Here is a 16,318-nt window from a genome sequence, read left to right as displayed (position 1 = left end):
ATGGCTCTGCATGCCTGCTCTGTGGGGCTGGAGGTGTGCCCTCCTGTGCTGTGTGGATGTTATTAGATGTTGGAAAGCTGCAGTGTTCATTTGGGAAGGAGTTACTGCTCTGAAAGGTTTGTTCTCCTTTATTTTATTTTATTTTTATTTTTATTTTTATTTTTATTTTTATTTTATTTTATTTTTTTGAGATGGAGTCTCGCTCTGTTGCCCAGGCTGAAGTGCAGTGGCATGATCTTGGCTCACTGCAGCCTCCGCCTCCCGGGTTCAAGCGATTCTCCTGCCTCAGCCTCTTAAGTAGCTGGGATTACAGGTACCCACCACCACGCCCCACTAATTTTTGTATTTTTAGTAGAGATGAAGTTTTGCCTTGTAGGCCAGGCTGGTCTCGAACTCCTGGCCTCAGGTGATCTGCCCACCTCGGCCTCCCAAAGTGCTGGGATTACAGGTGTGAGCCACTGGCTGCTCTCCTTTAAAGAGAAGGTTTGTTCTTGATTCTCCTGTACAGTTTTTTCTTAGAATTTGTTTAGAAATCTAGGAGCATGCTGGGCTCACATTACAGGTGACAGGAATAGGCTGACAAAACACACACCTTGCATAAGCCAACAAGCATTGGACTAGAATTCATTTGCTGTGAGATTTGGGGGCAGTGACAGTCTTTTGGTAGAATTATAATCAAAGGAACAAACTCAGAGAACAATCTGGGTAAAGAGACTGGTGTCAGGTTAAGTTCAGATCTGTAGACCCTTCTCAGGTGGTGAAGCCGAGACCACAGACACAGATCCTGGAGAGGGATTAGAAGCCAGACATTCCGTGGGTGACGCGCTCCTTCTCCTGTTCCCATCTCCGCATTTCCTGGTCAGGAACCTCATGAAAGACAGCTGCATTTTTTCCAGGCTGGTATCTCTCACCAGAGTGAGGCTTGTGGGCTTCATGCATAGCGATGGATACAGAAGCCTTGGCTGTTGGTGAAGACACTGAGGTGTATGGATATATTGACCACTGTGGGGAAGGCTCTAACTCTTGGTCATTCCACATGCTCACTGCTCTTCTTTGATGGTTGAGAAAGTGGTAGGATGACCAGATTTGCAAAAGCCCATCTCACTATTATCAAATTTAATAGTGGCTGTTCTGCTGTCTGCTATTATTACCCATGGTTTGCTTTTGTGTGTGGGTATTAGAAAGCCTTTTAGGGAAAAAGCAGAATGTGGCTGGGCTACAGCTCCTGAGGAAGCCGGCCATGGCAGCACTCTTCCCATGCTGTCCCTGGGCCTAGGAGAGCAACCGCTGTCTGTCCACAGTGTGCCGTCCAGACCCCTATTTAGATCCCTGTCATGTGGTAGTTCATCCACCTGGACATCTTCCTCACCATGGCAGCAGCTCCTTGGGAGCAGGAACTATGTCCTGTTTGTCTTTGTACCCCTAGCACCTGCTATTTAAGAAGGACTCCAGAAACCTCGATGTGCGGCAGGACCATGGCCGATGTGTCTCCGTGGCACCTCTGTCTCAGGGTTAACTTTCCTCGCTGCCTGAGAGCCCCCGGCTTTGACGCTCATGGAGCCCTGGCATTGAGTGTGAGCACTTCACACTCTACCTCTCTCAGTTGGCCCTCTGAAATGCCCCAATTTAGGAGTGGTGCCCCACTGTGGAGGGTATTTTCAGGACCATCTTACAAATTATTGTGAAGTGTTGGAAACAAAGAGCTTCCTGCTTCTTTTCAACCTGGTTCTACCATGTTCCAAGCTGTAGCCAAAAGGAAAATAAATCAGAGCTTGAAACTAGCCTTTCTGATGGGAATATCTATCTGGGACACCCCTCCCTTTTTGTCTCTTGCCCCCATACGTCTCCTCCTTACAGCACAGGCTGTTTGGGAAGAAGGACAGGATATGTCATCTAACTTTTTTTCCATCCCTAGCTGAGTCACTGATTAAAAACAAATGAACAAACAAAAACCTAAAAAACCTTCCAGAAATACAAAGGAAAAGGGTTTGTTTGTTTTTTATTTTAATTTTTATTTCTATAGGTTTTTGGGGAACAGATGGTATTTGGTTACAGGAAAAAGTTATTTAGTGGTGATTTGTGAGATTCTGGTGCACCCATCACCCGAGCAGCCTTCACTGTACCCAATATGTATTCTTTTATCCCTCACTTACCTCCCACCCTTTCCCCTGAGTCCCCAAAGTCCATTGTGTTATTCTTATGCCTTTGCATCCTCATAGCTTAGCTCCCACTTGTGAGTGAGAACATACGATGTTTGGTTTTCCATTCCTGAGTTACTTCACTTAGAATAATAGTCTCCATCCAGGTTGCTGCAAATGCCATTAATTTGTCCTTTTTTATGGCTGAGTAGTATTCCATGGTGTATATATACCACAATTTCTTTATCCACTCATTGATTGATGGGCCATATCTTTGCAGTTGTGAATTGTGCTGCTACAAACATGCGTGTGCAAGTATCTTTTTCGTATAATGACTTCTTTTCCTCTGGGTAGATACCCAGTAGTGGGATTACTGGATCAAATGGTAGTTCTTTCTACTTTTAGTTCTTTAAAGAATCTCCACATTGTTTTCCATAGTGGTTGTACTAGTTTACATTCCCACCAGCTGTGTAAACGTGTTCCTTTTTCACCGCATCCATGCCAACATCTGTTATTTTTTGATTTTTGGATTATGGCCATTCTTGCGGAGTAACGTGGTATCGCATTGTAGTTTTGATTTGCATTTCCCAGATCATTAGTGATGTTGAGCATTTTTTCCTATATTTGTTGGCCATTTGTGTATCTTCTTCTGAGAATTGTCTACTCATGTCCTCAGCCCAGTTTTTGATGGGATTGTTTGTTATTTTTTCTTGCTAATTTGTTTGAGTTCCTTGTAGATTATAGATATTAGTCCTTTGTCAGATGTATAGATTGTGAAGATTTTCTCCCACTCTGTGGGTTGTCTGTTTACTCTGCTGACTGTTCCTTTTGCTGTGCAGAAGTTTTTATGAAGCAAGTCTTTGGGAAGGATATTTTGTCTCATAAAAGTTGTTACAAACATCAAGAAAGTGGATTCCAGCCGGGCGCAGTGGCTCACGCCTGTAATCCCAGCACTTTGGGAGGCCGAGACGGGTGGATCACAAGGTCAGGAGATCAAGACCATCCTGGGTAACACGGTGAAACCTGTCTCTACTAAAAATACAAAAAATTAGCCGGGCGTGGTGGCGGGTGCCTGTAGTCCCAACTACTTGGGAGGCTGAGGCAGGAGAATGGCGTGAACCCAGGAGGCGGAGCTTGCAGTGAGCCGAGATTGTGCCACTGCACTCCAGCCCGGGGGACAGAGCGAGACTCTGTCTCAAAAAAAAAAAAAAAAGGAAAGAAAGAAAGTGGATTCCTCTTCCAGTTTCTTGCCTAGCTTAAAGCCATGTAATTCTTGCCAGCTCACATTGTGATTTTTCTGGCTTTCAACACTTTGATTGGGATTTACCATTTAATTAAATAAGCTTAGGAGCTGGAGGGTGGGTGCTGTCCGGGGTCAGTTCAGTCAACCCCTGGTTCTCTTTGCACTTCACAGAATGTGGATTGTCTCTCTGTTCATGGGCTCTGCTGGGCTCTCTGAGCTCAGAACCTTCAGATTTGTTGGGTGGGACCACAGATAGTCATGGTAAGTGCAGTCATCCTTCCCAGCTGTAGCAGGGGGATGTCCGGAGGCTATGGAAGGTAGAGTGTTAGGATAGCGATGGCGACAGTGTGGCCATCTCAGGAGGGCCTCGGGTGCCCATGAGCTCTGCTCAGAGAAACTGCCAGCTGAGCAGACGGGAGGACCTGGCTTTGAAAGAAGTTACAACATTAAGCAAAACAACACGTCGTTGTCTGTGGAAAGGAATCCTTAGCATAAGTTTTTGAAAATATGATCAGGTGTCTTGACCCAACACTTAAAAAGTGAAGTCCACAGTGTTTAATTTCCTGGTGATATTTTTGTTTTTATTTGCGGTTTAGCATTTTTTTTTTAAGTATCCGAATTTGCATGAGGCTAGTTTTGTATTTCTGCAAGTTTCAGTGCATGTGATTTGAAGCAGATGTCATAGTCACACAAACAGAGTCCATAATGGGAAAGTCAACTCCTGGGCATGCTGTTCCATGCCTACATGGACTGGAAAGAAATTTGATTACTTTGGGAAATTAGGCTAATATTTCAGGGGTTGTGTAATGGACAACAAAGGACATGTTCAGCAGCTTTTGAGAACTGAGAGAATGGAGGATTGAGGACCCTGAGTCTCCAAGCGCGGCTGTGTTGAGATGGGTTTGCTAGCTGCTGGGGAACATGCCTTTGCTCAGCCGAGGACAGCTTTTTACTGTGGTGATGTTAGAAATATGGGCAGAGTGAGTTATGACTCAGTCTATTGTAATTAGAAAAAAGAGCAACCACTGAGAAAAGTCCTCAGAGAAAACTTAAGAAATGGGGATGTTCTTATTCTCAGAAAACTAAATTGGTGATAGTGAGGGGAAACACAAAAGTGAAGGGAGAGGGGAGCTCTGTGTGCGGCGTCTCTAGCATCGCACAGTCCTCTTTAATGAATAAATGGAACCTTAATAAGGAAAAGTACCGGCTACATTATCGGTTGCAAATTGATTTGCTCTAGGCAAATTCTAATGTAGTTTGGCCATGTGAGGCATACCTCTTAAGAAAACAAAATCAGGTTGCCTGAAAATGGACCCTTGCTTTCCAGGTGAAAAAGGCACTGGAAACACCACACAGCTTTGTCCTGTAATGTTTCCTTACTCTGGAATCATGAATGGGCTTTTCTCTTGCTATATCTAAAACTCAGCTCTGATTATTATCTTTAAAAAGAGGCTGTGCTTACTTTCCACACCCAAATGAGGCTGAGAGTGGCTGTGAGGAAGGGAAGTCAGTGCCTCCTACTTCTTTTTGGTGGGGCAAGCAGGGGAGGGAGAATCCATCTCTGAAAACCAGTGGTTCTTAACCTTTGAGAATCTGAAGCAGACCGAAGACTTTCATCCCAAAGCAATGCAAATATACCAAGTCTCATGTGTAGTTACGGGGTTTGCAGACCCCTGAAGCCCATCCGTGGGTCTCAGCTAAAAGCACCTGCTACAAACTCAGTAAGTGCTTTTTCCCCGTTAAATAATTGGTGGCATCATCTGTCTGATGAATTACCACCTTACTACTTTATTTTCTAATTTTAACTGTTATTTATATTCCCCTGGAACACCTTGAAATTTTCCCTACAACTAGATTGACTAATCTGGGTCCCTCCTTGTCTCAGGAGATGGGGATGGTCTCCCACTTCCACCTGTGCCCTCCCTGGCCAGCACATCATCATTGTCATTGGAACCACCTTCTTTGTAACCGTCCTCCTCCAAGCAGTGTTTGCCAAGCATGGTGCTAGGTGCCAGAGAATAAGCTAGAGGACAGGAAAGAAGAAACACATAGAAGTATTAACCTTCAGCGGAAGAAGGCGTGCCCACCTGGGAGAAGTGACAGTGGCGATCTTATAGAGCCTGTGGCATGCCCTGCGGATCGTGCACACAGCTGAATAAGATGCTGGTGCTGGCTTCTTAGCGAACCATAATATATTTAGCTTGGAGCAACTTTTGTTTTTTGCTAGGATGAAAAACAACCTGAAACTCAGGATACATACAAGAGATCAAAATAAAAACCATGAAAGTACAGTGACCCATTTAAAAGTTGTCTGGGTCTTTTTTTTTTTTTTTTTTTTTTTTTGTCAGGGATCCTGGTAGACCACAAATCGCTGAGTTAATAATATAATGCTATTTGGCCGGGCACAGTGGCTCCTGCCTATAATCCCAGCACTTTGGGAGGCTGAGGTGGGCAGATCACGAGGTCAGGAGATCGAGACCATCCTGACTAACACGGTGAAACCCCGTCTCTACTAAAAATACAAAAAAATTAGTCAGACGTGATGGCACGTGCCTGTAGTCCCAGCTACTCTGGAGGCTGAGGCAGGAGAATTGCTTGAAGCTGGGAGGTGGAGCTTGCAGTGAGCCGAGATCGCGCCACTGTACTCCAGCCTGGGTGGCAGAGCAAGACTCCATCTCAAAAAATAAAAATAAAAAAAATATATAATGCTATTTGTTTAAAATGATAGTGCTGATTTATGAATGTGGGAAATATCTAAAAATATCTACAAAAGAAGTGATTATTGAATTACAGTCATTTGTTTATATGTAGTTATTATCAAATAATGATCAAGTTATCAGTCTCTGATTTTTATATGTAGTCATCTGTGACACATGGAAAATGTGTAAGTGGGCCTGTCCCTTTTTACTAGGAAGTGACTTCCTCCTACCTTCTGAGCCAAAGCTCTCCAGTCTCCACTGAGCCAGGGGATCTCTTTCTTCATGGATGACCAGTAAGGGGAGAGAATTCCTTATCCCCATGTAGTAGCTGAAGGGCATTCTCTTGGCTGGTGATTGGCATGGATGGGAAAGGCCAGTGTAGTTAAAGTCTTCCTGGGATCATAGTGAATTTCAGGTTTCAACTGGTGGAGACATATCACTGGACTTAGCTTCCCAGGCAAAGTCACCAAAGATTCTATGTAAATAGCGTTGAAATGCCACCTTTGCCTATCACAAGAATGTATGCATTAAAGAGACTGTTGCAAGTTATCCTGGACACCACCCTGCCATTTGCGGTATTCTTTTTCCTGTGGAAAAACTAGTGCCCAGTTCTGAGTAGCCGACTTCTATCTGAACTTTTGAAACGCAGTCTGTCACGCGTTGTCTGGGGGCCATAGACTTGCCCCTCTACAGTGTCCCTTCTCAGCAGGGCTGCTGTCCAATGCTGTGAGAGCCAGGGCCCCTGAGTCTCCCTTCTAGGGCCCCTAGTCACACTGCCTTCCTTCCTTCCTCTAGTTCACTGCATGTCAGCCATAAATGAGTCTGCATTATTAACGTGATGCTTTTCTCATGGTCTGTGCTCATCAATTTCTCATTTCCAGTGACACTTCTCCTCAGGATGACTTCAGGGCTCCAGGCTGCTCTTCTTGCTCCCACTTCCTGTGTTTTATTCTGTGTCTCGTGCATACTGTGCACACTCCCTGCTCAAAGCCTTCAGTGGCTTTTCCCTGAACAGGACAGGATGAAGCACCAGCTCCTGGCCTTCCCTGCTGCTCTGGAGAGCCTGCCTGGGTCTAGGCACAGCTGTGGGCACCCCACCTTGGCTTGTGACCCCACCTTGGCTTTCTTGGCTTGTGACCCCACCTTGGCTTTCTTGGCTTGTGACCTTTTCATCATCTCGAATCCTTTGGCTTTTCTGAATCACTCCCTGGGCTCTCTGTGCCTGTCAGGTGGCAGCACTGTCTCTGCAGCCAGAGGATGGGCCCCAGAGGCCCAGGGATGCATCAGGCTGCTCGGTTCTCCTGATGCTTGGTGAGTGTTGGCTGCTGCTGGGAGGATATTCTTGGGATCAGTTTGAATGACACTGAGAACGTCCCACCTCAGCCATCTGCAGGACTGTGCTGGAATGTGCAGGCGATGGCACGGTGGCCACTGCTGACAGAGGCATAGGGTAGCCATCCTGGTCCCCAGACTTCTCGGGGGACTGGCCAGCAGTCACTTCCTTTCCCGGGTGACTTGGCCGTGCCCTTGTCCAGAGGCAGGACTCCAGACTTCTTAATAGCCACAGGTCTAGGAATCTGCATTTTCCTGGCTTATGAAACTGTCAAGCTGTCTTTGAACTACGGCTCCCTTTCTAATCAAGCCTCTGGCAAAGAGAAAAGCAGCATCACTTAACTATTAGAAGCTTGCCCTTTTAAAAATAACCTCTTCAGCATCTGGTTTTGAAATTGAATAATTGCCAGGTTGCTGGTTGGTGGATACCTGGTTTGTGTTCTGTATACAGATTGAGTGTCCTGTATCCAAAATGCTTGGGACCAGAAGTGTTTTGGATTTTGCATCTTTTGCAGATTTTGGAATATTTGCATATACAGAATGAGATATCTCGGGGATGGGGCCCAAGCCTGAACGCAAAATTTATTTATGTTTCATATATATGTTATACACATGGCCTGAAGGTAGTTTTATGCAGTGTGTAATAATTTTGTGCATGAAACAAAGCTTGAGCTGCATTTTGATGTGACTGGCTCAGGAGGTCAGTGATGGACTATTCCACTTGCTGTGTCTTGTCGGCTCTCAAAAAGTTCGGGACTTTAGAGCATCTCAGATGTTAGATTTTCAGATTAGGTATGCTCAACCCCTAATACATTTCTGCTAGTTGTTTTTTTCTTATCCTGCAGTCTATGTACAGGCCTGTCTCTCATTTTCTGTCTCTACTGAACTGTCTGGAGACAGTCTAGCATATTCAAACAGCCGAGCTGCTGCATTCTGTTTTCCCTGGGTAGAATCTCCTAAGTTCTTTGGAGCCTTCTTTCTGGGAACATGAAAAAGGGACTCATGCAGTTATAAAAAGAAACTAGAGATCATCCAGCTATAAAATTGCATCTTAGCATTAGCTTCTGTTTTGTCTACCATTCATTTTCTATTCATCTTGTCTAAAGTTTGTCCAGCAATTTGAACCTGGTAATTTTAGTTCTGTGGTTTCTATTGGCTCCTAAACCCTTACCAGTGGTTAAAAATACAAATTGCAAGCCTGTCTTGGTGGGCATGTATGCAGACAAAGCTGAGGACTTTCTGCACTGCTGGATCTGAGAATCCTGAGCTGAGCAGCCATGCTTACCAGCACCTTGTGCGTATGGATGCGTGAGCTTGTGTGTGTGTGTGCACTGTACACTCATGTGCAGAGCTGTGCACACATGTATGTGTGTGCATGTATGTTCATGTGTGCATGTGTGTGGTAAGGGGTAGCAGGGACTGGACTGCAGCATTTGATGGTCCACCCCCGCCCATCCCTTACAAACATGCATATATCTTTCTGTGATTTATTCCACACTGAGGGGCTGTGAAAGGAGCATGGCCTTGGGGGCATTATAAATCCAGATTGGAATCAGCCCCTAGCTCTCATGCATCTGTAATCAAGTGACATTACCCCACCCAGCGTCAATATTTTCTACTAAAATGGGCATAGTGATTTATGCCAAAAATGAGGGAAAAAACAAAAAAACCTAAAGCAGTCGGCACAGGGCCTGACACAGAAGCACTCAGCAATGGCCAGTTTTCTTTGCCTTTGAATGGCCTAAAAGGGCAAGAGGTGACTGGGGAGTGAAGGAGAAAGATGAATGTGTATATCAGTTCTGTGTGCACTGTGCTGGACCATAAGTGGGCATCCCAGGCCGCAGCATGGTAGCTGTGCCATCAATCAAAGAACTGCATCTAAACCGCCTGGAGTGGGATTTGGCTTTGAGAGCAGCCTGCCTTTTCCAGGCAGATGCAGTTCTCTCCCAGGCTTGCCCGCTAAGGCCCCCAGCCGAGGGCGGTGTTTGCAGCTCCTCTGCTCTGTCCACTTGGGTTCCTTTGAGTGATGGGAGGAGGCATTTGACAACACATGGGCATCAATACCTATCCCCACTGGGCCCAGGAGAGATGCAGCATGGCAGGAGGCCCACACCCTCCTCAGCCTTGCCACAAGCTCTGTTCCTGGGTGGCTCGCCTCCCAAGTGGCTCCACTTCATCTCTGCACTTATTTATTTATTTTTAAGTTACTTTTCTAGAGACGACGTCTCACTCTGTCACCCAGGCTAGAGTACAGTTGCACGAGAATAGCTCACTGCAGCCTCGACCTCCTAGGCGCGAGCAAACTTCCTGCCTCAGCCTCCCAAGTAGCTAGGACTATAGGTGCATGCCGCCGTGCTGGCTAATTTTTAAATTTTACATTTTGTAGAGATAGGGTCTTGCTATGTTGCCCAGGCTTGTCTCCAACTCTGGCCTCAAGTGATCTTCCCACCTCAGGTTCCCAGTGTGCTGGGATTATAGGCGTGAGCCACCGCGTCTTGCTTGTGTACTCATCTGAATCAAACCTTAATAGGTTTCCATGCTGAAGAGCTCTTTTTGGTCTCTGGGTCTTTTTGATTATTTCACCCGCACCATAAGACTGTGAATTGTAGCTCTTATTTTAAAATTTATTTACTAGCCACAGTGGACTAGATGCTATCCAAAAAATTAGAAGCTTTTGTAATATTAGTACAAAATTATATATAAATACATGTAATTTAATATTTTAGTATTTCTTTTATATTCTCTCATTTTTTTCTAAAACACTGTGAAATTGTCAGGGCAATATTTGTAGTCTAAATCTGCAGATGACAAGGTGAGGTGGAGAGAGGATGGCTGACAGACTGGGGCGGCCTCCTGATGGCCACGTGTGTGGTGACTGACTTTTGTTACCGAGACCTAGGGGAGGGACGTGGTCACGGCACCAACTTTGAGATGCCTAAGATCTAGTTAGTAGTACTAGAATGCATGGGATTGGGAACTTTAAATGAGTTGTAAAAAATGAGTGTTATTAGAGTTCCAAAAAGAAAGAAACGAGTTTGGCCGCTGAGATATTTAGAGGAACATAATATCACCACGTTCAACTGATAAATTAAATTTTAAGAAAGATTGATATTTGCCAAAAGATATGAAGTTAGAGTAAAAGAGGCTTGGTGGCTTGACCAGGGTGTGGTTTTCACTCTTTCATTTACTGACAAGTAGTGTTGGGGGGGCCCCGCCGCACCGAAGCCTGCTTGAGTCACCGAGCCAGGGCGCTGCGGCTCCCCACTGCTGGCGGAGTCTTATTGTTGTGTCTCTCGCTTTGCCTTTCACAGTTCTGGCATGGCAGGGCTTAATGAATGTCAGGCTCAGAGGGAAGAGAATGGAACCTGCGAGCACTTTCTGCCACTCACAGAGCGAGGTCACCTTGCCCTGCTCCCCCAGCTGCCTACAGGCCTGCTGCGCCCTTCCCATCTCCGCAGCCTCAGCCTGGCTTCCCTTGAGGACCACCACCGCCCTTAGCCCATCTCCCACACCCGTCTCCCTGAGAGTGCAGGTGAGCCCGGCCCACCCGAAGCCACGCTGCCTCCCATCACCCTTCAGTGCTCCGGGGCCACAGGGGAAAGCCTGTGACCGGCGTCTGCCTCTGCCTGCCTTGGTCTCTTCATCATCATAATGCCCTGGACTCCAATTGCTTAGGGTTGTCCCAGACACACTGTGCTCTGTCATCTCTTAACCTCTGCTTCATGACAGTCTTTCCCCCTGGAATCTTGTCCCCTCTTTCTGTCATCTGACTAATTATTACTTATCCCTTAAGACTCAGATGAGTGGCCACCTCCTACAGGAAGCCTTCTTCCACTCTCTCTTCTTCCCACTGCTTGGGGCTTCCTCTCCTCTCCTGAGCTGAGCTGTGATGATTCTGTGATAGCCCTGCCCAGCTGGTTTGTAGCTATCTGCTATCTATCTCCTCTTCCTTCCCAGATACTTCTAGCTTGTCTGAGAACAGGAGCTCATCCGTGTTGTTCCCCTCGGTGACTAGCACTGCACCTGGCGCCCAGGAAGACTTAATCAATGGAGGAGTCATAGGATGGCTCGGTGGAGGGATGGTTACAAAACCTGTCTTTTCTCATACTCATTTCTTGTTAACTGTGCACAAATAATTCCATTTTACCACTTCTTATTGTGCTTAATCCTAGGGTAAATTTAAGTTAAGAGTGTGCTGTGGGGAAGAAAGGCAAGTTGTCTGAAGATTATTCTGCAGTGAGAACTTTGGATCTGTCTCCTGATACACTGTAGAACCAGGATAAACCATACTTGTCCAAATCCTTCAGGGCTTTCCTTCCAAATGAAGTGATTAACTTCTGTGGTAAACTTCCTCTTGTCCAGGCTCCAGGCTTCGTGCCGGGCCTGACAGCACTCAAGCTTTGCTGCCCACGTAGGCAATTAGGGTGTCCTTATCCTTCGATTCCACTGCCTGGTGAAATATTAGATAACGAGGACAGAGCTTATCTTACACGCGTCTGAGCTGACAAATATGGCAGCCTTTCAGCAAAAGGCAAATGCAGACGAGGTCTTTTCCCTGGCTGGAATAAGAATGAGCCTCATGCGTGTCTGGCCCCATTGCCGATGGTCAAATGCACTCGACATGATTTCCATAGCACCCAGACAGCCTGAGTAGCTCATATCTACCTGTCTAGTCAATACATCAGCTTTGCTGGGGAGAGAGCAGGAGTTTGTCACTGGGGCTCATTTCTAATGCATCAGGAACAAATCTGTTACTGGCTCTCTTTATTCCGGCATGAATACTGTAAGCTGCATGAATTTATCTTCGGTGATAAATAACAGTGCCTTCTGGGTTCTGTTTTTTTAAAGGGGTCTTTGCTAAGCCATTAATATTGAGGTGAAGAGAGAGGAGAAGAAATGGATTATGCCTGACCGTGGAGATTAGCAGCCTGCTCAGGTGAAGGGTGGCCATACTTATTAATGCACTAATGAGCAAGCAGGGTCATTCTGATGATTAGTAATTTTGGCAACATAACTTCTGCCCCAGATTTGATTAAGCCTTCATACAGACTTCCTCTTCCAGGAGATTATCTTTTCAAAGCACATTTGGTTTCCCACTCCCCCTTTCAAGCCCATTAGGAAAATTAAAGCATTTAATTTTAGTGATGAATTTTACTGATACAGACAACTGCTTTTCCAGATTTTCTCCAAATGTAAGCACAATTGCTACATCAACCAAAATACCTCTTACTGAACACAAACTGGCGTTGTGTAGAGATTGCTGATTCCTGGTAATATATTACAGAGTAATAGGCTCTGTGTTGGAAAAAATATATATATTTCAATATTGAACCAAGCCAGGGGAGCAAATTAAATAGGAGAACTGAAAGTTAGCTAATATCTGCAAACTTACTTCCTCTTAAATGAACTTGTCCATCGAACCTTCAGATTTCCCCTACTTTCTCCCTTAAAGAAACAGATCAAAAATATTTCGTGATGCACAAGCTAGCTAATGTCACACAGCTGAAGCACTGGAGTGAATGAAAGTTGAAGATATGGCAGACTCCTTGAGGCTAAAATTACTGCAACCTAGATGTTGAAAAAATACCTAGTAAAGAATAGAAACTGAGGGCCAGGCACGGTGGCTCACACCTGTAATCCCAGCATTTTGGGAGGCCAAGGCAGGCAGCTCGCTTGAGGTCAGGAGTTGGAGACCAGCCTGGCCAACATGGCAAAACCCCGTCTCTACTAAAAATACAAAAATTAGCCGGGCGTGGTGGCAGGTGTCTGTAATCCCAGCTACTGGGAGGCTGAGGAGAGAGAACTGCTTGAGCCCGGGAGGCGGAGGTTGCAGTGAGTTGAGATCGTGCCACTGCACTTCAGCCTGGGTGACAGAGCAAGACTCTGTCTCAAAAAAAAAAAAAAAAAAAGAATAGAAACTGAGAAGGGCTCTGAGGGCTCTGAGTCACAGCTACCATTTTACCTTTCCCCTGCCAACCAAGTGAAGTCAGATTATGACAGTTGCTGTGCCATTGTGAGAAGAGCCTAGGAGCCCTGAAACAGACACACATCCATATATACAAGGATCTCTGACTTTAAGGCAAGTCAATCTCAAAACAATCTGGATACCTTAAAAATCAGGGGGGAATTGTTGAGAGGCCAAGGTAGGCAGATCACAGATCACTTAAGGTCAGAAGTTTGAGACCCCAGCCTGGCCAACATGGCAAAATCCCATCTCTACAAAAATACAAAAATTAGCCAGGCATGGTGGCGCACACCTGTAATCCCACATATCAGGAGGCTGAGTTGGGAGAAACCCTTGACCCTGGGAGGCAGAGGTCGCAGCCAGCCTGGGTGACAGAGTGTGAGACTCTGAATCTAAAAAAAAAAAAAAAAGGAAAAAAAAATAAATAGGGGGGATCAGTATGTGTATGCACCCCTGTAACATCACACTGTACCTACTTGCAAAGAAAAAAGGGGTTGGGAGTTCCAAGTCATGGGAGTCAGAGACCCAGAGAAATCAGATTGCCTAGGAAGCTGGCAATATGAAAATATTATATGTGTATTCATTTTCTTCTTGGAGGTTTCCACTCTTGAAACACCACCACTTCCCTGGGTCAGAGGGTTCTCAAACTCTAACATACAGCAGAATCTCCTAGACGGCTCTGTAAAACCCAGACTGCTGGCCTCATGCCCAGAGCTCCCAGTAAGTAGATCTGGGTGGACCTGAAAATTTGCATTTCTAACAGGTTCCCAGGTGATGCTGATGCTGCTGTTCTAGCAACCACACTTTGAGAACCCCTGCCCTAGGCATTGCATTCCAGAACTCTCTCCATGTTAGACAGTCTCACTCTCATTTATTTTGTAAATATTGAGCCCTTACCAGATGCCAGGTACTGTGCTAGAAGCAGGGAATCCCAGAACCACCCTGCCTTGGTCTTTACCGAGAACAGTCGACCTGTCAGATTCCCTCACAGAAAGGACCCCAGTCACCCTCAGCCCGCATGCCCGCTGAGTGGAAGACCTGCTTATTCCAACATCCACACTTCGTTTCATAGGGTGGAATCTTCAAGACGTACAGGCTTAGACAATTTCAATTACTTGCTTTTCCTTATAAGGCAGACCTCTTTCCCACCTCCAATAGACACATGATAGTAGGTTTTGCAGACTAACCTCTCTCTTGGATGGCTGGGCCTTGCATAGACTTATGGGTCCTCTGATCCCTTCTGGGCCACTGTCCCAGTGGGGCTATTTTTCTCCAATCTTTAGGACTGTTGTTTATGATTGAGCCTTTGCTCATTCATAATCCTGCTTACTGGTATCCAATCCTTTGTTTATTTCCTTAGCTTTAGAATGTCTACAAAAAGGGGGGAGGTCACTTTCAATCTTGAAAAGTTAGTCCTCAAATAAGTTTATGTAGTAATAGCCGGTAGCTGATCTTGAATCTCTTTCATATAAATTGGATGGCTGTTTCTCTACATTGCCAACAATTTCTTTATTTTAGACTTCTGGAACACCCTGCATCTGGAATCCAGAAAGCCTTTTTGTATGAGTTGCACCATTTTCTTGGTTCCTGTAGAGGATGTGGTGCTGACATTATTCATATCGGGAAAAAAAAAACATTCTCAGAAGAATAATTTCTTTGTCCTCCTGTCCCATTGAGAAGCTTTGTGAAAATACTGTGAAAAGACAGAATTATTTTGGCTTGAAGCTGAAAGCTGGTGACATGTATGCTCTAAGTGGTCTCACTGTGCGTGGGTAAGGGGCCTGTGGCTTCTCTAGCACCTGCTTGGGAGGGGCTTTCTTCTCCTTCTCCTTTTCAATAATTTCATCTTGAGCCTCTCTATTCTGAATGGACCAGTGAGAGTGATACTTTTTTACACAGAGATTTATACATAAAATAACAAATTTGAAGGCTGGGAAATGAATCTATTGATTTCTTCATTTTCTGAAAATGTTTGGAATTTTATCTTTTTTCAGTGAAATATTACAAATAAATTTACAGATGGGGCTTCATTAAGGAATGTATTTTAAAATATGTGATCAAAGTGATTCATTATTTTTTAAATTTCAGTTTCCTCCCTTGCCCTTAGCATGTTTTTTTTTTTAGGGTCTCTGGTTGTTACCTCACCAAGCGAAGGGACAGCAAGTTCCTTTTCTCCCTCTGCTACTCGCTGGGTGTTTTTGTACACAGCTTCCATTTCTGAAAACACTTTTTGGCCTCTGTGTTCTTAGGATTGAATTGTTCTTGTGCTGTCATCACAATCCACTCATGTCACCGCTAGTTTCTTGAAACTATCTTGACCTTGTTTCAGAGAAAGTGGCTTCCCTAATCCTACAGTCTAGCAAAATTTACATTTCATGATGCACCCGTTCAGCTGTGTGCTCACTCAGAAAGCTCTGCGGAATCATCTAGCACTCTGCCATCTTTTTCCCTTCTTTTTTTTTTTTTTTTTTTGGAGACAGAGTCTCGCTCTGTCGCCCAGGCTGGAGTGCAGTGGCGCTATCTTGGTTCATTGTAACCTCTGCCTCCCAGGCTCAAATGATTCTCCTGCCTCAGCCTCCCGAGTAGCTGGGACTGCAGGGTTGCACCACCATGCCCAGCTATTTTTGTTTGTTTATTTTCAGTAGAGATGAGGTTTTGCCATGTTGGCCAGGCTGGTCTCGAACTCCTGGCCTCAAGTGATCCACCCATCTCAGCCTCCTGCAGTGCTGGAATTACAGAAATGAGTCAGCACGCCCAGCTTGCCATCTTTTTTCTTCTGTGGTTGGTTTCTGTCCCCAAACTGTGATGGGAGAAGACAGGTGAAATGATGGTTGGATGCCACTGCAAGCTGCCTTTTCTGTGTGTGCTCTTGGTCTGTGTACATGGGGCCCCATGGCACACTGAGTTTTACCTAGGGAGGCTTCAACTGTTCATTTTCGTT

At 45.3% G+C, this 16,318-nt stretch overlaps 1 protein-coding gene across 24 annotated transcripts in view; it reads left to right on the top strand.

Moving 5' to 3' along the window:
- Positions 1-16,318, top strand: part of LDLRAD4 (low density lipoprotein receptor class A domain containing 4) — a 434,322-nt gene that overhangs the window by 354,735 nt on the left and 63,269 nt on the right. The gene's annotated exons all lie outside the window — the stretch shown is intronic.

This window comes from Gorilla gorilla, chromosome 17 (genome assembly GCF_029281585.2).
Source record: "Gorilla gorilla gorilla isolate KB3781 chromosome 17, NHGRI_mGorGor1-v2.1_pri, whole genome shotgun sequence".
Classification (NCBI taxonomy): Eukaryota; Metazoa; Chordata; class Mammalia; order Primates; family Hominidae; genus Gorilla; species Gorilla gorilla.
Note: the sequence above shows the minus strand (reverse complement) of the source record. Positions and strands in the feature narration are given on the sequence as shown.